Here is a 22,148-nt window from a genome sequence, read left to right as displayed (position 1 = left end):
GTTCAGGTTATTACAGCCGGTGGTACATACAGTGACGAGACAGAAATTAACGATTGCCTCTTTGACAGCGTGTTGACCCAACTTTGGGACGAAATACAGTACCGATTCTGCGCGGCGTGGATTCGACGCTTCGTTGCTAGTTTATCGGCGATATGTGGCGCAAGATGTACACCGAAGCGCCAAGGAACTCGTATAGTGTATTCAAACACAATGTAAACAGGCAGAATACGGCGCTGCGGTCGGCAACGCCTATATAAGACAAGTGTCAAGCAGATGTCTGATCGGTTACTGATGGTACAATGGCAAGTTTTCAAAAGTGAGTTTGAACGTGGTGTTATAGTTGGCACACGAGCGATGGGACACAGCAACTCCGAGGAAGCGATGATGGGATTTTCCCGTACGACCATTTCACGAGTGTACCGTGAATATCAGGAATCCGGTAAAGCATAAAATCTCCGACACCTCTGGGCCGGAGAAAGATCCTACAAAAACGAGACTAACGGCTACTGAAGAGAAACGTTCAACGTGACGGAAGTGCAGCCCTGCCGCAAATTGCTGCAGATTTCAATGTTGGGCCATTAACAAGTGTCAGGGTGTGAACCATTCACCGAAACATCGTAGAAATGAGATTTCGGAGCCGAAGGCCCACTCGTATACCCTTGATGACTGCACGACACAAAGCTCTACGCCTTGCCTGGGCTCGTCAGCACCGACATTGGACTGTTGATGACTGGAAATGTGTTGCCTGGTCGGACGAGTCTCGTTTCAAATTGTATTGAGCGGATGGGCGTGTACGGGTTTGGAGACAGTCTCATGAATCCAAGGACCATGCATGTTAGGTGGGGACTGTTCAGCCTGGTGGACGCTCTATAATGGTGTGGGGCGTGTGCAGTTGGAAAGATATGGCACCTTTGATACGTCTAAATACGAATCTGACAGGTGACACGTACGTAAGATTTCTTCCTGGTCACCTGCATCCATTCATGTCCATTGTACATTCCGACCGACTTGCGCAATTCCAACAGGACAAAGCGACAACACACACGTCCAGAATTGCTACAGAGTGACTCCAGGAACACTGTTCTAAGTAAACACTTCGGCTGGCACCAGACTCCCCAGACATGAACGTTATTGAGCATATCTTGGATGAATTGTAGCGTACTGTTCAGAAGAGATATCTCCAGCCCCTCGTACTCTTACGGATGTATGGACAGCCCTGCAGGGTTCATGGTGTCAAAGCCCTCCAGTAATACTTCAGACAATAGTCGAGTCCATGGCACGTTCGAACTGCGGCACTTCTGCGAGCTCGTGGTGGCCGTACACGATGTTAGGCAGGTGTAGCAGCTTTTTGGCTCTTCAGTGTATATGCACAGGTCACACAGTTCACGTAATTTACGCCGAAGGTTTGCAGGCGCGTACCTGGCTACTATTATCGCCCCTGATTCCTTCCATCGTGTTCAGGTCAGATGATTGTAGGGCCAACATATCAACGTGAGTGAAAGACCATGCGCCTCACACCACTGAAGCACGATTATGCCCTTTTGACACGAAGAGTTATCCAGCTGGAAAACGCCATCGCCTTCGTGGAAGACATCAAACGTGGAAGGACGCAGGCGGTCCGCAATTATATACCTTCGAATACTCCCACAGGTCCCAAGGGAGCCCAGGTGAATGTCTCCCACACCATAGGACTGCCCCCACAGGCACGCTTTAGTGGTGCGATATGTTTAGAACAGCCTGGACGATGGCGCGTCCAGACACGACTATCAGCCTGGTATAACAAGAAGTGGGGTATCCGGCCAGGCCACAAGTTTTCATTGATAGGGGAGGGTGGGGCAAAACCGACTGAGCGGGTCGAATCGATCCCTAGAAGACTGTCTGTTACGTGCTACTATCTGGTCGTAATATTTTGAACTAGTGAAGAGGCAGTGAAGTTAAACAGTTTCTTGTCCGAGTTGCACGAAGTTTGTTTGTGGTTTTGAGAATTACAACGCCAGTCAGATTTACCATCCGTCAGTAGATATGATTATTCGGTGTATTTAGCTGTATTTTTAGAATAAACATCGCAAATGTTGTCGATAAGCTGAAATCGCCATATTTGTTTTATTTTGAACTATGGGGCAGAACTGTCAATCGATGGTGGAGCATGTTAAATTCGATCTCCATTTAGAGTAAATTTAATGAAATACTTAATATTAATAATTCGAAGTTTTAATTATTTTATAAAGCATAATGAAAAACAATTGAGTGGCCAACCATCTTCCGTGTTGCCCCATACTGTTAAACCTATTCAGTTCAGTGTTTCATTATACTTTATAAAATAATTAGAACTCTGAATTATTAATATTATGCGTTTCATTAAATGGGGATCGAATGTAACATGAAATGAAAAGGCTTTGGCCAAATTTTTTAGTTTTTACTTGAGACAAAAAATTTTTACTTGTTACACAAAAAAGTTAATTTTCTGTTTCAATTAAAACGTTCTTGTTGTGTACATAGTTCCGCGTAGTCAGCGCGTACACAACTTTCCCACTAGAGCGCGCCCCGCTAAGCACAACAGCGCAGGCGCAGCGCTCGTCCGTCTCCGCACTACGAGATGGCGCTGTCCTAGAGACGGACCAAATTCTGCTTCCGCCGATCCGCGTATTAATATGTAACGCAGCCAATGAGATTGCTGCTAACGTAGAACCTTTTCTCCTCGCGGATCACACTCGCGCAGTGATACCTGAACGCGCGAGGTATTATAACGAGTGTACAGACCTCCGATTAGTCAGTCTGCATTAGTCTTTACCAGTCTGCATTAGTCTGTACCAGTCTATAGTCAAGTTTCAGTCTGCGCCTAATAAGATTACCATATTCCTGTACGTAGCCATGAAGAGAGATGTATAGACACTTTGTCAAGTATCAGAGATATGTGAGAATAAGATTAACGTACCAAGACCAAAGGAACTTCAGATGGTCAATTGTACACAGCATCCAGAATCAAGTTACGTAATGTCTATGTTAATTATTATTTTAATAAATGTGTGTGAAAATTAATCAAGTTCTGTTTAAAGTTGGTCACCGTCAATCTGCTACTCTAAGCGTGCAAGTGCCATTTCTATCGTCTGACCTAACGGCAGAAGATAAACATGCCAACATAAGACCACGAGACATATTGCTGACACTCGCCTACTCCGTTAGAGCGACAAGTCAAATAATCTGATGGTGTGTGTACCGAAGGTCTTACAGTACGCACACCACAGTTCTCTTCTTTAATTTTTTAATACACAGCGCAAACAATGTTAGTGAAATTTTTTATGTCCTTAAAGTAATGCACCTATAGTTTCATTTCAGGCATGGAGAGGAACTACGTGCGAAAGTCAGCTTGGCAGAGTTGGTCACAAGAAGGAATGAAGGAGGCAGTAAATGCAGTTCTTGAGGAATGGATGCTATACACTGCCTCTTCTGTATCTTTCAACTTACCTAGAAAAACTTTGATGGATAGAGTGAAAAAAGTGTGAGAAAATGAACTGACACCCGAGCTGGCTTCTTGAAAAGCGATTACATCGCTGTGATGCTGTATTTTCTGAAGCTCAAGGAAACGAAATAATGAGTGTGTATTATTTATGGAAGGAAGACTCTTTGGCCTGACAGTTTCCGATCTACGCCAGCTGGCATTTGATTTAGCACAAAATAATGTCATAACCTATACCTTCACGAAAAAATGAGACGTAAAGACTGGTATTATGGATTCGTTAACCAACGTCCTGAATTAAAACTAAGATTACCAGAGCATATAGCTTTAGTTCAGTTGCCACTGGGAAATTTTTTAATCTCTTGGAGTCAGTTTACACAAAATACAAAATTAAACGATGTGTATAGTGTGGATGAGACAGGGATTCTCGCAATCTATCAGCCCCCCCCCCCCCCCCCCCCCAGGGGAAAAAATAAGTTGAATGTTCATCTTCAGCAGAACGTGGTGTACACGTTACTGTAGAAACACGTATTAGCTCATCTAGGAACTTTATGCCGCAAATGTTCGTACTTCCAAGGAAGAAGGAAAATCCGTTGTTAATGGATAATGTACCTCCGGAATCCTTCGCCTGTTACCATGAATTGCGGTGGTTCTCTACAGACATTTTTCTAATATGGTTTAAGAAAATCATGGAATTTTTTAACCCTTCACTGGAAAAACCAGTTTTGCTCGTCTTGGACGGGCATGAATCACAAACTGACAGTTTGGGTCTTATTGGTCTAGCTCAGAGGCAACAATACACTTTCACTGTGTTTTCCACCAAACACAGCACACGGCCTTCAGCTACTAGACGCTTCTTTTATGGCCCCTTCGAGTGCATAACATGAGCAAGAAGCTAGGAGGTAGTTAATTGTGCATCCTGGGAGTTAAACAACATCTACCAAATCGATAAGCTTGTGAAAAGGGCTTTTACAAGAACTGCTATTATGCAGAGTGCCATAAAGGGCTTTGAGAAGACTGGTATGCACCCAGTCAATGGAAACATATTATCTGATTATTTTTATGCTCCATCTGAAACTACTGCTACACCAGAAGAATCAGATTCCACAAAGTGTCAGCCACCAACTTCTACAGAAGCGTCGAACGCTGCAAAATGTCTGGTGCACCACGTGCTGTACAGTCCCAGGGCTCTACATTCCTCCTGAGTCTGGATTCAAAAAGACCTGATGACAACCGTCCTCAACCTTCTACATCTGTAATACCCAATGCTACGTGTTCCCGGCCTTCAACTTCTGAAGCACAAAATGAAGAAGAGAGCCATTTTCCGTTTCTGGAGCAGCAAGTTCACCACATTTCTCATCAGGGCCAAGCCCACTAGGCCTACAAGAAATACCATTGGAAACAAGTGCTATTCTAATATCACCTAAATTATTAGCGCCCCCCCCCCCCCACCACCACAAAAAAGGTCAGAGTTCAGATGAAAAATGGAAGAAAAAAGGAAAGGCAGACGTCCGAACATCCTCACCTTACATATTACAACCGGAGACAGAGAATAACAAAAAAGAAGAGCAAATGGAAAATTTAAGAAGAATGAAAGCTAAACAGAATGGATCATTGGAAAAAGATATTAAAAATAAAAAGGTGTCGGAAGAGTAAACTTTCTTTTCAATCTAAACTCCGAACAAATGTGAAAATAGAAAGGTAAAAGAAAAGAACATGAAAATTAATGTTGATGTAGATAAAGATGACGATGACTTGAATGAAGACCAAGAGGCTTGCATACTCTGCACTGAATTATCTTCTAGCTCAAAGGACAGAGAAGATTAGATTTAACGTCCCGTCGATATCGAGGTCATTAGAGATGGAGCACAAGCTCGGGTTGTGTCAAAGATGGGGAAGGAAATCGGTCGTGCCCTTTTCGAACGAACCATCCTGGCATTTGCCTGGAGTGATGTAGGGAAATCAAGGGAAACCTAAATCTGGATGGCTGGACATGGGTTTGAACTGTCATCCTCCCAAATGCGAGTCCAGTGTGCTAACCACAGTGCCACCTTGCTCATTACGAAGGACAGGGAGGGGTAGATTCATGTCTGAACTGCAAGCGATTGGCTCTAGAGACTTGTACAAATTGTGAAGAAGAAGATGAGAATTTCGTTTGCGACTTTTGTTCGTAAACTGTAAAATGGAGCCTCATGTTGTGCTAATTTCTTATTTCAGGTTGTTAAATGCCTCTTTACATTTTAAAAAATGTATTTGTGTAGTATATTCTTTTTTGTAAATTATGGAATAAGAATTTTTACATTTACATTTTATGAGTGTCTGTTTTACTCCACCTATGGGACAAAACCGTCATTTTGTCAACATCAGAAAAGAATTCGAAAAAGTTGAACCATTTAACATTAATGCATCACACATGAATCTCATACATCTTTAATATACACATCACATTAATAACCCCATTATACAAAATACACTCCTGGAAATGGAAAAAAGAACACATTGACACCGGTGTGTCAGACCCACCATACTTGCTCCGGACACTGCGAGAGGGCTGTACAAGCAATGATCACACGCACGGCACAGCGGACACACCAGGAACCGCGGTGTTGGCCGTCGAATGGCGCTAGCTGCGCAGCATTTGTGCATCGCCGCCGTCAGTGTCAGCCAGTTTGCCGTGGCATACGGAGCTCCATCGCAGTCTTTAACACTGGTAGCATGCCGCGACAGCGTGGACGTGAACCGTATGTGCAGTTGACGGACTTTGAGCAAGGGCGTATAGTGGGCAAGCGGGAGGCCGGGTGGACGTACCGCCGAATTGCTCAACACGTGGGGCGTGAGGTCTCCACAGTACATCGATGTTGTCGCCAGTGGTCGGCGGAAGGTGCACGTGCCCGTCGACCTGGGACCGGACCGCAGCGACGCACGGATGCACGCCAAGACCGTAGGATCCTACGCAGTGCCGTAGGGGACCGCACCGCCACTTCCCAGCAAATTAGGGACACTGTTGCTCCTGGGGTATCGGCGAGGACCATTCGCAACCGTCTCCATGAAGCTGGGCTACGGTCCCGCACACCCTTAGGCCGTCTTCCGCTCACGCCCCAACATCGTGCAGCCCGCCTCCAGTGGTGTCGCGACAGGCGTGAATGGAGGGACGAATGGAGACGTGTCGTCTTCAGCGATGAGAGTCGCTTCTGCCTTGGTGCCAATGATGGTCGTATGCGTGTTTGGCGCTGTGCAGGTGAGCGCCACAATCAGGACTGCATACGACCGAGGCACACAGGGCCAACACCCGGAATCATGGTGTGGGGAGCGATCTCCTACACTGGCCGTACACCACTGGTGATCGTCGAGGGGACACTGAATAGTGCACGGTACATCCAAACCGTCATCGAACCCATCGTTCTACCATTCCTAGACCGGCAAGGGAACTTGCTGTTCCAACAGGACAATGCACGTCCGCATGTATCCCGTGCCACCCAACGTGCTCTAGAAGGTGTAAGTCAACTACCCTGGCCAGCAAGATCTCCGGATCTGTCCCCCATTGAGCATGTTTGGGACTGGATGAAGCGTCGTCTCACGCGGTCTGCACGTCCAGCACGAACGCTGGTCCAACTGAGGCGCCAGGTGGAAATGGCATGGCAAGCCATTCCACAGGACTACATCCAGCATCTCTACGATCGTCTCCATGGGAGAATAGCAGCCTGCATTGCTGCGAAAGGTGGATATACACTGTACTAGTGCCGACATTGTGCATGCTCTGTTGCCTGTGTCTATGTGCCTGTGGTTCTGTCAGTGTGATCATGTGATGTATCTGACCCCAGGAATGTGTCAATAAAGTTTCCCCTTCCTGGGACAATGAATTCACGGTGTTCTTATTTCAATTTCCAGGAGTGTATTTTTAGCAGAAATCCAATTTTCGTAAGATATAAAGTTTACTGCTCGGTTTTGTCCCACTCTCGATTACAAGATGTATCTCGATTAGCCTGTGCCCAGTGTATTCGTAACTGACGATGTTGGGTCAACGCAGGGGTCGCTTGCTGTGGATCCTCGTGTTCAAAATAGTGTCTTAACGGTGTGCTCCAAGAAACTTGTGCCAGCACCAGACGTGTATTCTGTTGTCAGATATGGCACAGATCGCCTTCTATGTGCTCTACAGAACAGGCAAGCCGTCGACCTCCACGTTCTATGAGGTGCATTCAAGTTCTAAGGCCTCCAATTTTTTTTCTCCGGACTGGAAAGAGATAGAAACACGCGCATTGTTTTAAAATGCGGCCGCATTCATTGTCAATACGTCCCAGAGATGGCAGCACCATACGGCAGATGGAATTTTACCGCCAGAGGCGAGAATGAGAACTGTTTTAAATACTTAAAATGGCGACGTTTTCCTTACTTGAACAGCGTGCAATCATTCGTTTTCTGAATTTGCGTGGTGTGAAACCAATTGAAATTCATTGACAGTTGAAGGAGACATGTGGTGATGGAGTTATGGATGTGTCGAAAGTGCGTTCGTGGGTGCAACAGATTAATGAAGGCAGAACATCGTGTGACAACAAACCGAAACAACCTTGGGCTCGCACAAGCCGGTCTGACGACATCATCGAGAAAGTGGAGAGAATTGTTTTGGGGGATCGCCGAATGACTGTTGAACAGATCGCCTCCAGAGTTGGCATTTCTGTGGGTTCTGTGCACACAATCCTACATGACGACCTGAAAATGCGAAAAGTGTCATCCAGGTGGGTGCCACGAATGCTGACGGACGACCACATGGCTGCCCGTGTGGCATGTTGCCAAGCAATGTTGACGTGCAACGACAGCATGAATGGGACTTTCTTTTCATCGGTTGTGACAATGGATGAGACGTGAATGCCATTTTTCAATCCAGAAACAAAGCGCCAGTCAGCTCAATGGAAGCACACAGATTCACCGCCACCAAAAAAATTTCGGGTAACCGCCAGTGCTGAAAAAATGATGGTGTCCATGTTCTGGGACAGCGAGGGCGTAATCCTTACCCATTGCGTTCCAAAGGGCACTACGCTAACAGGTGCATCCTACGAAAATGTTTTGAAGAACAAATTCCTTCACTGTAACAAAAACGTCCGGGAAGGGCTGCGCGTGTGCTATTTCACCAAGACAACGCACCCGCACATCGAGCTAACGTTACGCAACAGTTTCTTCGTGATAACAACTTTGAAGTGATTCCTCATGCTCCCTACTCACCTGACCCTGCTCCTAGTGACTTCTGGCTTTTTCCAACAATGAAAGACACTTTCCGTGGCCGCACATTCACCAGCCATGCTGCTTTTGCCTCAGCGATTTTCCAGTGGTCAAAACAGACTCCTAAAGAAGCCTTCGCCGCTGCCATGGAATCATGGCGTCATCATTGTGCAAAATGTGTACGTCTGCTGGTCGATTACGTCGAGAAGTAACGCCAGTTTCATCGATTTCGGGTGAGTAGTTAATTAGAAAAAAAATCGGAGGCCTTAGAACTTGAATGCACCTCGTATGATGATGCGTGGCGTCGAACACCTTACTGAGCGCTTCTTGTTTCACCATCCTTTAGCCACCTTCCATACCGGATGGGCGAGAGGTCCTAGTATCGCTATAACCCCTATTTAGTATCAAACGTTATTATGCAGAGTCGTAGCTACGTTACTTCTTATCAATCGTTGGATCAATTGTTGGAATTCATGTTAACATATTTTCGCAATCGCAGTCGAGTCTTAATTTGAGCGGTCATACTTACACTACAGAAGAGCGCCTTGTGACAAGTGGTTGCGTGCGCGAACGACAGACAACACATAGGGCAGACAGTGAGGTAGATTATGGGAGCCTTCCAGGGGAGACTTGATAAGGGTCCACCCTCGAAAGGCAAAACTTCTGTATTGTGAAAAATGTGTTTTTGCTTTTGACAGTGTTAAAGACAAGCCGCGGAGTGGAAAGAAGACACGAGAAGAAACATGTACCGCAGTCTCTGCTTTGATTGAACAATCTCCTATGAAGTAGCCACGTAAACGAGCTTCGGAACTCGGTATACCAAGGACAACAATGCGAGATCACACGAAAAAAAACCTTAAGGTCAGACCTTTCCGACCGACGTTGTAAGCGGGCTGTTTAGGTTTTTATGTTGGTAACGCCACGTAGCGCTCTGTATGAAAATCACTGACTGTGCTGTGTGCAGTCTATGGCTGGTCGGCGTTGTTGGAATATTCGCTATTCTAGTGTTAGGCAGTTGGATGTGAACAGTGCGTAGCATTGGGCAGTTGGAGGTGAGCCGCCAGCAGTGGTGGATGTGGAGAGAGAGACGCCAGAGTTTTGAGAGGTTGCTATAAGTGGACGATCTGGACGTGTGTCCGCCAGAACATTATTAAGGTAAATACATTTTTTGTTTTCTATCAAAATCTTTCATTTTCTATGCCTATCCGTAGTTAGTGCCTTCAGTAGTTAGAATCTTTTATTTAGCTGGCAGTATTGGCGCTCGCTGTATTGCAGTAGTTCGAGTAACGAAGACTTTTGTGAGGTAAGTGATTCATGAAAGGTATAGATTATTGTTAGTTAGGGCCATTCTTTTGTAGGGATTATTGAGAATCAGATTGTGTTGCGCTGAAAATATTGTCAGTTTAATGATCAGAATAAGTAAAGAGAAAACTGTTTGAGTACGTTGAGTTTTGCTCAGCTGTTTGAAAATCAAATAACGTAAAAGTTTACCAGCACAGTCATTCTTAATTTTTCTAAAGGGATGTTACATATGGTGAACCTGCCAGTTTCATTTCACTGCACACGTTTCTGTTTGGTCATAGTATATGCACAATATGTGAGAAGTTAAAAAAAAGGGACTGTTAGTGCCCGCACATGTGTTGATAATTCAGCAAGGGACTAGTTAACAGCATTGCTGGTTCTAAGGACATTCGAAAAAGTTTGTGAGCGCACAAGTGCTGGTTTATGGACTTGCTATATTAACCACACGACTCTTCAATGGTGATTGTGCACCCGCACAGTCGACACAGATGGCACCTGGCCATCTCTACAAGGACTACAGTGGGTCTGTATCTATGGTGGCCCACAAATAACATTACCTCTACAATGACTACATTGGGTGTGCACCTTTGATGGACCACCAATACCATTATCTGTACAAGGACTGCAGTGGGTCTGCACCTGTGGTGACCCACCAATACCATTATCTCTGCAAGAAATACTGTGGGTCTGCTCTGTGATGGCCTACCCACCAATATTCTTCAAAACTTCGACTGACTCTGCTGTGGGTTTGCTCTGTTGTGGCCCATTGCCTGTCTGCATGTCAAGAGTTAGCACTGTCTTTCCGTTGGAAGGACAACACTACTTCTTCAAGACTGAATGGAAATCCACTACTTCCTTGTGCATTTTCTTTTACTGCTTTGAGAAAAAACTGTAATTACTACTGTGATGAATGATCAGGACGGTCTTTATGGACTATGAGAACAATTTTTGCTTTTGATCAACATTGTATCAATAAGTGTGCGCATTTGATATCTTTGTTATTGTAATTATGAAAAAAATTTCAAATCAGTATTGGTCACTGCCCAAAACTATTTGTAACATTTGTTGTGGGGAGCATTGGGCTATATAAGTAGGCTGTTTAGGTTTTTATACTGATAAATTTTTCTAAGGGGACGTTTCAACGTTAGTAAACGAGTTATCAGATTGAGACGGGAACAAGCGTGCTTTAGCATGCAGTGCTGTAATTCAGTTTCCAAATGCAGTGGACCGCGCCAAGCTTATGCTTTCAGATGAATGTGCCATTTACCGTAGCTCACGTGCTAAAAATACTGTAGTATGGACCTCATTACACAGTCATCTTAGAAAGGAACCCACCTCACGTAACGAAATGGGCAGCTATGACATCACAACATCTCTTGGACCGTACTTTTTTTGCATGGATTGTGAATGGCGCAATATACATGTTACAAACAAACATGGCTAATACCTTAGCTTGAGGAAGTGGCCACCAAGAAGACCACACCTGACAACTCGTTACGGGGAGTCGTTAAGCCGCATGTATCTGCATGTCTTAAGCTACAAACGAACAACTGCACAATGCTGCTGAGGATGCATTTCGCACTACAACGCCAGACAAAAGATATGTCAAGAAGAACATGGAGGCGTGTCGAAATGTGTTTACAGCTTGATGTGAAACATACCGATATATTGGACACTTAAAACATGAGTTAGAACTTGTGATAAAACAAATCAAATCCATTAGCACTCGATACTAAGGGATACAGGGGCTTCTCGCCTACCCTGTAAAAGCTGATGACTGGAGCATGCGAGCACAGCTGACCAGTTCCGCCGTTTCCGAGATGCGCGTTCCCAAGCGCCGGACCATAACAATACGTCCTATCTCAAGGTCGCTTCTGTCAGTAGGTTTTCCCAATTGCGGCCCGTATTGTCGCTAGAACGATTCTCCTTTAATCTCTGTCCCGCTTGCATATACACTCCTGGAAATTGAAATAAGAACACCGTGAATTCATTGTCCCAGGAAGGGGAAACTTTATTGACACATTCCTGGGGTCAGATACATCACATGATCACACTGACAGAACCACAGGCATATAGATACAGGCAACAGAGCATGCACAATGTCGGCACTAGTACAGTGTATATCCACCTTTCGAAGCAATCCAGGCTGCTATTCTCCCATGGAGACGATCGTAGAGATGCTGGATGTAGTCCTGTGGAATGGCTTGCCATGCCATTTCCACCTGGCGCCTCAGTTGGACCAGCATTCGTGCTGGACGTGCAGACCGCGTGAGACGACGCTTCATCCAGTCCCAAACATGCTCAATGGGGGACAGATCCGGAGATCTTGCTGGCCAGGGTAGTTGACTTACACCTTCTAGAGCACGTTGGGTGGCACGGGATACATGCGGACGTGCATTGTCCTGTTGGAACAGCAAGTTCCCTTGCCGGTCTAGGAATGGTAGAACGATGGGTTCGATGACGGTTTGGATGTACCGTGCACTATTCAGTGTCCCCTCGACGATCACCAGTGGTGTACGGCCAGTGTAGGAGATCGCTCCCCACACCATGATGCCGGGTGTTGGCCCTGTGTACCTCGGTCGTATGCAGTCCTGATTGTGGCGCTCACCTGCACGGCGCCAAACACGCATGCGACCATCATTGGCACCAAGGCAGAAGCGACTCTCATCGCTGAAGACGACACGTCTCCATTCGTCCCTCCATTCACGCCTGTCGCGACACCACTGGAGGCGGGCTGCACGATGTTGGGGCGTGAGCGGAAGACGGCCTAAGGGTGTGCGGGACCGTAGCCCAGCTTCATGGAGACGGTTGCGAATGGTCCTCGCCGATACCCCAGGAGCAACAGTGTCCCTAATTTGCTGGGAAGTGGCGGTGCGGTCCCCTACGGCACTGCGTAGGATCCTACGGTCTTGGCGTGCATCCGTGCGTCGCTGCGGTCCGGTCCCAGGTCGACGGGCACGTGCACCTTCCGCCGACCACTGGCGACAACATCGATGTACTGTGGAGACCTCACGCCCCACGTGTTGAGCAATTCGGCGGTACGTCCACCCGGCCTCCCGCATGCCCACTATACGCCCTCGCTCAAAGTCCGTCAACTGCACATACTGTTCACGTCCACACTGTCGCGGCATGCTACCAGTGTTAAAGACTGCGATGGAGCTCCGTATGCCACGGCAAACTGGCTGACACTGACGACGGCGGTGCACAAATGCTGCGCAGCTAGCGCCATACGACGGCCAACACCACGGTTCCTGGTGTGTCCGCTGTGCCGTGCGTGTGATCATTGCTTGTGCAGCCCTCTCGCAGTGTCCGGAGCAAGTATGGTGGGTCTGACACACCGGTGTTAATGTGTTCTTTTTTTCCATTTCCAGGAGTGTACTTTCCTCACCATGTGACGTAGCTACAACGCCACCGTGCCATATTCAGTCTCGCGGTAGACAATGGTGTTAATGTTTCGGCTCGTCAGCGTGCTTGTATTGCAGCAATATATTTGCTTACTAGTACATACAGTGACAGATGATCCACATCCCTGCTGTGCTGCGATACTCTGTAGGGTTTACGAACAATTTGACGCCAACATGTGCATTGTGTGGTGCCTGAACTGGCGGTTTCCACTTAGTTGTGACAATGGAGAATCGCCTACGTTATGTAGAGGTAGCTCCACTACTGGTTTTTGTGACGAATAAGGTCAGTGAGGATTTTTCTTGTGTTTATAAATTTATTTGCACGTAGACCTGCATGGAGTTCCACAGGACAGATTACTCTTATAGTGGTCATACGCTTTCTCCTCGGGGCTAGAATGTGAGTAACTCGCCTTTTACCCAATTATTTGTATTTTAAACCAAATCTCTACACACCTGTGTTGTATCTGTTTCTTTGAACTACTTTCTTTTCCTTTCACTAACACAATCCCCTTTCTTCCCTTATACGTCTTAGTAATCATCAAGTGAAACTGCAATAAAGGTAATCGGTGCGACCAATTCTCCTACCGCCTTTCTCTTGTAAGGTATCTTTCAGCTGGACGAAATTTACAAGAAGGGGAAGGCGACTTTTCCCACGAAGTGCAAACCAAGAGTTCGCGAAGTCCTGTCGGTGTGCGACCAGAAACAGTAGGAAAGTGACTTCCAGTATACGTCACACGAAAGCGATGCAGACAGCGCAGCGCAAGTAAGGAAAACACTATAAATTTTATTTATTTAGTTCTTGTAGCAATACACATTATCGAATTCTAGAAATAATTGTATGTAATCCGACAGAATATTTACTTCCACACTCATAGGCAGTGAGAAACTCCTAGCGAGAGCTAAGATTTTCTTTCGGTGGTTTTGTCGCAGTTATTACTACTTGTACGCAGTAGCACTTCCATTTAATAAAAAACCACGAACCATTTGTACCTTAAAATGTGGTGAGTAGAAACAGTTTTCAGCTTCAAAAGAAAGAAATTGATGACTTTTAATAAGTATGAAAATCAAAATTATATGGGATTGTAGATCTAGCGCCTAACTTTAAACTTATAATTAGATTTGGGACCAAGCCCACGCTTTTGTGTTGTAAAGAAATAAAAACTTGGTGTTTGTATTCACCCTGCAGAATGGGGTAAACAGAAACAGAGAAGTTAATATTATTTTTTCAGTTTATTTGTCTTTTAGGTGAATACTGACATGTCAAAATCTGTTTCGAATCTAGAAAAACACGAAACAAAATTGTTATAATTCAAAAAATGTTTTATTACGAGGGCTGAATGCAAAGTAATGCCTCCACCTTCGTTAGTTGGGTTTGGATGGGAATATTTTAATAAATCAAACGCAGAAATAATCCTTAGAATGTGATCTTTAATTGCCGATATTCACTTTTCCACATAATCACCAGCTAATTGGATACATTTCAACCAACGATGAACAAGTTTTCTGAAGCCGTCGCGGAAGAAGCCGACACTCTGTTTCCGCAACCACAGTCTCACTGTTCTGTCAACGTCTTCATCAGAAGCATAATGATGTCCCCGCAGATATCTTTCATTACCGGGAACAGATGGAAGTCAGACAGTGCTGAAACTGGAATGTATGGAGGATGCCGTACGGTGGTGAGATTCAGTCTTTGAAGGTGATCTGTGGCGACACGTCAAGTGTGTGCTTTGGCACTGTCATGCTGCAGGAAAAAAAAAGTTCCCTTTTCCTTTCGGACCCTTGTTAGCCGTCGTTTCAGAGTTCGCAGCGTTGTGACGTAACGCTCTGAATTTATTGTTGTTCCACGATCAAGGAAATCAATATGGATAACACCATCTGCGTCTAAGAACACTGTTGCCATGATTTTTCTACCTGAGGGCCGCGTCTTGAATTTCTTTTTCTGGGGCGAGTCTATGTGTCGATATTCCATAGACTGTCGTTTCGTTTTCGGGTCGTAATGGTGTGCCCACGTTTCGTCTCCTGCCACAATTGAATGGAGAAAGGCGTCACCTTCATTCTCGTAACGCGAGAGGAGCTCCTGGCAAATTTCAAGCCTGATCTCTTTCACTTCAGGAGTCAGCATCTGGGATACCCATCGTGCACATTTCTTCCGATAGCCAAGCAAAGCAATAATGTGACCCACACAATCTTGTGAAATGTAGATTGTGCTTGCAATTTCTCTCTGAATGATACGTTGATCGACCTGAGTCAATTTTTCAACATTTTGCTTGTGAAACTCGGTGGTTGCTGTCACAGGACTTCCAACTCTTTGTTTCTCACTCAGGTCGGATGTATCCGCCACAACACCTTTAAACTTAATCGCCCAACGACGCACAGTACTCACATCAACACAATCACCATAAACTGCTTTCATTCTCTAATGAATCTTCTTTGGAGTGACACCTTCTGCTGTCAAGAATTCAATGACTGCACGTTGCTTAAATCGCATTGACCGACCGTCTGCGAAAGGTTCCATACTTTACAATGTAACTACACAACCGTTCAATGCTAAGGCTTCGCGCCAACTGCAGCTGTAGAGAAGAGGCTACGGAACAAGCCAGTACCTGCCGCAGACCAATGTTGCCAACTGTTGAAGGGTTACGAAGGTGGAGGCATTACTTTTCTGTCAACTCTCGTAGATACGAAACCTAAAGATATTGTATTATTTGTCGTTTTTTACTCTGTTTTTCCAATAAAATTGTAACATCTCTAATTACTTTATTATAACAGTAGCCGCGCGGGATTAGCCGAGCGGTCTGAGGCGCTGCAGTCATGGTCTGTGCGGCTGGTCCCGGCGGGGACTCGAGTCCTCCCTCGGGCATGGACGTGTGTGTTTGTCCTTAGGATAATTTAGGTTAAGTAGTGTGTAAGCTTAGGGACTGATGACCTTAGCAGTTAAGTCCCATAAGATTTCACACTTTTTTTTTATAACAGTAAATCGATGCGTTTGGTTCGTTTGTTAATACATAAAGTCACTGATACCCGGTTTAAAAACTACATTTTTCACTCTAAAACCTGTACCCACACCAATAATGAAGAGCTCTCGCACAACATCCCAACTCCTAAAATAAACGTTTTTGATCGGGCTTCTTAAAAAAATACATGCGTACAATGTAAGCGACTTTTAACTTTTCCCATATGCTTTACTCACAGCATAATCTCCTCGGTTGTGAGAACAGTAGTACGTGGTTCATCGTTTTTCTCAAATTCTTGGTGTTCTTCTTAAGAAACACCGACGATTAATGTCCTATTCACCTCACAAATTCCGAAAACACAACCCTACAATTTCAACTATCCCACACAAAAGTCATATTATAGCATACTTTAAAGCTAAACTCGCAGTTAATGAAACGGAATTTCAGATTTGCTTACCATGTAATTAAATTAAAACAACACAATTTAGACTGGTGCAAAGGTCGTCCAGTAAGTAATGCAAAACGTTTCTTTTCTGAAAGTAGGTTGATCTTATGCAGGATTCCAATACACCATATTATTCCCCACTCATTTGGTTACAACACCCTGTTTTTTTTTTTTTAAAATAATCTCCGTTCAGTGAGACGGCCTTACGCCAGCTTACTGGGAGGGCTTCTATCTCCACATGGCATCATTCTACTGGTCGATGTCAGAGCCATCGATTTACTGCATCGATCAATTCCCCGTCAACCACGTACTGCTTTCCGCGAAGAGCATCCTCGAGTTGGCCAAAAACAAAAAAGTCGGAAGGTGCGAGTTCTGCGCTGTAGGATCGATCAGGAAGAATAGAGCAATGAAGTTTTGTGAGCTGCTGTCTGGTGAGCAAACTTGTGTGAGACCTAGCGTCGTCTTATTCAAAGGAAGGGTCATTTGCATTTTTGTGGTGACGGTCGGGCTGAAGTCATTTCTTCCGTTTTCTGAAGGTAGCATAATAAAGTTTAGACTTGATCGTGGCGACATGAACGAGGACAGCTAACAGACGGTATCCCCGTAAGATTTTATGTTGACGAGGCTACAAATATAGCACCATTCTTATCCATCATCTATCAGTGATCACTGGAACAGCGGAAAGTTCCACAGGACTGGAAGAAGGCCCAGGTAATAACAATATATAAGAAGGGTAGAAAATCGGATATACATAATTACCGGCCAATTTCAATGACATCTATTTGTTGTGGAATCATGGAACACATTTTATGTTCAGATATAATGACCTTTCTAGACTCTGAGAAGCTCATCTCCAGAAACAGCACGGTTTTAGGAAACAGCGGTCATGCGAGACACAGCTGGCTCTCTTTGTGCATGATACACAACAGGCTCTAGATACCGGCTCCCAGGCTGATGGCATATTTCTCGCCTTTCAAAAGGCGTTCGACTCAGTTCCGCACTGTCGCTTGCTCCAAAAGGTGGCGCTTACGGTCTATCCGATGACATATGCGGTTGGATAGAAGGTTTTCTAACAGACAGAAAGCAGTATGACGTCCTGAATGAGGTGACTTCAACAGAAACAAGTGTAACTTCAGGTGTGCGCCAGGGCAGCGTAATAGGTCCGCTGCTTTTTACAATTTACATAAACGATCTTATTGATGGTACTGACAGCGGCATTAGACTGTTTGCCGAGGATGCTGTAGTCTAAAGGAAGGTAGTATCACGCAAAAGCCGTGAACAAATCAGGGAGGATTTGCAGAAAATAATGCTTGGTGTAATGACTGGCAGTTATCTAAAAAAAGGTTCAAATGGCTCTGAGCACTATGGGACTTAACATCTGAGGTCATCAGTCCCCTAGAACTTAGAACTACTTAAACCTAACTAACCTAAGGACATCACACACATCCATGCTCGAGGCAGGATTCGAACCTGCGACCGTAGCAGCAGCGCGGTTCCAAACTGAAGCGCCTAGAACCGCACGGCCACACCGACCGGCGGCAGTTATCTCTCAATATTAGTAAGTGTAACCTACTGCGTATAACAAGGCGAAAATATCCGTTAATGTACGATAACAAAATAAATGCCCAGTCTTTGGAAGCGGTAACATCTGTCAAGTATCTGGGTGTGACTATTCGAAATGATCTCAAATGGAATGATAAGAGGCCCGCCGCGGTGGCCGAGCGGTCCTAGGCGCTTCAGTCCGGAACCGCGCGACTGCTACGGTTAGTTAGGTTTAAGTAGTTCTAAGTTCTGGGGGACTGATGACCTCAGATGTTAAGTCCCATAGTGCTCAGAGCCATTTTGAATGATAAGATTACACAAGTAACGGGCAAGGCAAGCTTTAGATTGCGGTTTATTGGTAGAATCCTGAAGCGATGCAGTCCATCAACAAAGGAAATTGCTTACAATACGTTAGTTCGTCCAGTCTTACATACTGTTCGTCTGTATGGGACCCTTATCAGTTGGGTCTGATTCAAGAGATTGAGAAAGTCCAAAGAAGAGAGGCAAGATTCGTGACTGGTTCCTTTAGCCATCGCGAGAGCGTTACAAATCTCATAGAAAGTTTGAAGTGGGACACAGAGAGACGACGCGTTAAACGGAAGGGTCTGCTCACTAAATTCCGAAATCCAATCTTCGCCGAGGATGTAGAGCATATATTATTACAACCAACTTTCAAATCGCTCAATGATCACAATTCAAAGATAAGGGAAATTAGAGCTCGTACTAAGCCGTCGAGACAGTCGTTTTTCCCTCGCGCGATCCGCGACTGGATCAGAGGGGGGGAAATACACTACAGGCCATTAAAATTGCTACACCACGAAGGTGACGTGCTACAGACGCGAAATTTAACCGACAGGAAGAAGATGCAGTAATATGCAAATGATTAGCTTTCCAGAGCATTCACACTAGTTTGGTGCCGGTGGTGACACCTACAACGTGCTGACATGAGGAAAGTTTCCAACCGATTTCTCGTACACAAACAGCAGCTGACCAGCGCTGCCTGGTGAAACGCTGTTGTGATGCCTCGTGTAAGGAGGAGAAATGCGTACCATCACGTTTCCTCCTTTCATAAAGGTCGGAGTGTAGCCTACCGCGATTGCGGTTTATCGTATCGCGACATTGCTGCTCGCGTTGGTCGAGATCCAATGACTGCTAGCAGAATATCGAATCGGTGGGTTCAGGACGGTAAAACGGAACGCCGTGCTGGATCCCAACAGTCTCGTATCAGTAGCAGTCGAGATGACAGGCATCTTATTCGCATGGCTGTAACGGATCGTGCAGCCACGTCTCGATCCGTGTGTCACCAGATGGGGACGTTTGCAAGACAACAACCATCTGCACGAACAGTTTGCAGCACCATGGACTATCAGCTCGGAGACCATGGTTACCCCTGACGCTGTATCACAGACAGGAGCGCCTGCGATGGTGTACTCAACGACGAACCTGGGTGCACGAATGGCAAAACGTCATTTTTTTCGGATGAATCCAGGTTCTGTTTACAGCATCATGATGGTCGCATCCGTGTTTGGCGACATCGCGGTGAACCCACATTGGAAGCGTGTATTCGTAATCGCCATACTGGCGTACCAACCGGCGTGATGGAATCGAGTGCCATTGGTTACACGTCTCGGTCACCTCTTGTTCGCATTGACGGCACTTTGAACAGTGGACGTTACATTTCAGATGTGTTACGACCCGTGGCTCTACCCTTCATTCGATCCCTGCGAAACCCTACATTTCAGCAGGATAATGCACGACCGCATGTTGCAGGTCATGTACGGGCCTTTCTGGATCAGAAAATGTTCAACGGCTACCCTGGCCAGCACATTCTCCAGATCTCTCACCAATTGAAAACGTCTGGTCAATGGTGGCCGAGCAACTGGCTCGTCATAATACTGTGATATCGTGTTGAAGCTGCATGGGCAGCTGTACCTGTACACGCCATCCAAGCTCTGTTTGCCTCAATGCCCAGGCGTATCAAGGCCGTTATTACGGCCAGAGGTGGTTGTTCTGGTTACGGGGTACTGATTTCTCAGGATCTATGCACCCAAATTGCATGAAAACGTAATCACATGTTAGCTCTAGTATATTATATGTGTCCAATGAATACCCGTTTATCATCTGCATTTCTTCTTGGAGTAGCTTTGTTAATGGACAGTAATGTATGACTCTGGCGCGAATTGTGCCCTCCGCAACACATCGCTTGGTGGCTAGCGGAGTATATATGTAGATGTAGAACAACGCGTTCAGAGTCCCAGAAGAGCGTTGCCATGACTTTACCGGATTAGACGGAGGCTTTGAACTTTCTCTTCGGAGGAGAGATAGTATGGCGCCAATCCGTGGATTCCCTTTTCCGTTTTGTTTCGCTTCGAAGTGATGAACCCATTTTTCATCGCCTGTGACGACGTCCGACAAAAATTGCCACGATCAGCCTCGTAACACGAAAGGAATTCCACACAGACGTCTTTTCGTAGCTCTTTATGATCCTGTAAGGTGGGGAGGAATCCAGTGAGCTCACACCTTTGAGTACCCAACAGGTGGACGAGTGTTTCAGCACTACCAACAGAGACGTCCAGTTGGGCAGTGAAGTGGTTATCGTGATTCGCCGATCACCTCGTTCCAACCTTGCAATAGTCACAGGTGTCCGTGGCTGGGCAGCACGTGGTAGATCGGACAGGTTTGCACGACCTTGTTAGGATAATGAGAGACCACGCCCAACGACTCACCGTGCTCTTGTTCACTGCCAGGTCTCCGTAGTCATTCCGCAAGCACTCATATCTGCGATGCTCTGATTTTCCGCCAAAAGAAATTCAGTGACAGCTTGGAACGCACTTCCGTTGCAGACTCCACTGTGAAGGCCACGTATGCCACCGCCACTTACCGGAACTTCACAAATCTATAGGGACTGAAGTGGGAATATTCCACGACTTCCCACAATAAATGCCGCTTTTTTTTCAGCCGAAAGTGACAGAGAAAAAAAGTGTTGTATTACTTATTGGACGCCTCTCGTACTCATAAAGATCTCAATAAGCAAAATTCAGCATCACATCCATGTTTGTCACAGAGTGAACAAAACATCAATCTGTGTCACCAACGTGGAAATTCATAATTCCCCTGTTGGAACGGTTCACAACCATCGTAGACAAACAAATATTGGAATGGTATTCCCATTTGTTTTCCAAAACGATATCATAGAACTTTTTTGGAAGTTTAGTTTCTGTTCGCCCGATTGTTTCTATTCACCTCATTTCACGGTGCTTAATTTAAGAGACGGGGCAAGTGCATTCATCTGCAAAGCAGCACAGCTTCGGATGAAGTATTACCTGAAGAAAGTCATCTCTTTTTAAAAATAAGCCGGCAGATGTGGCCGAGCGGTTCTAGGCGCTTCAGTCTGGAACCGCGCGACCGCTGCGGTCGCACGTTCGATTCCTCTTTCGAGCATGGATGTGTATGATGTCCTTAGGTTAGTTTGGTTTAAATACTTCTAAGTTCTATGGGACTGATGAACTCAGATGTTAAGTCCCATAGTGCTCAGAGCCATTTGAACCATTTTTTAAAAATAAAAATAACAGATTGATTTACTCGCGCGAATGGAAGCTCTTTTTTTAAGGCAATATTCCATTTTTCCTGTGAAAATTCCAATAAAACGTTTATGAGCTGTTAATTCAGATCAACGATATCACAGAAATCAGTTGTAACTGAAAGGATCGAAGATGAAATGTCACATGTTTATGTGAAACAAAATGTAATCGAAGAGCAAGGCTTCTCTCCATATACCATTTCCCCAGCCCGTGGTCTCGCGGTAGCGTTTACGCTTCCCGAGCACGGGA

The sequence above is a fragment of the Schistocerca nitens genome, chromosome 4, assembly GCF_023898315.1.
Source record: "Schistocerca nitens isolate TAMUIC-IGC-003100 chromosome 4, iqSchNite1.1, whole genome shotgun sequence".
In the NCBI taxonomy this organism is placed as follows: Eukaryota; Metazoa; Arthropoda; class Insecta; order Orthoptera; family Acrididae; genus Schistocerca; species Schistocerca nitens.
The sequence above is the reverse complement of the archived record's forward strand: the minus strand, read 5'-3'. Positions refer to the sequence as shown.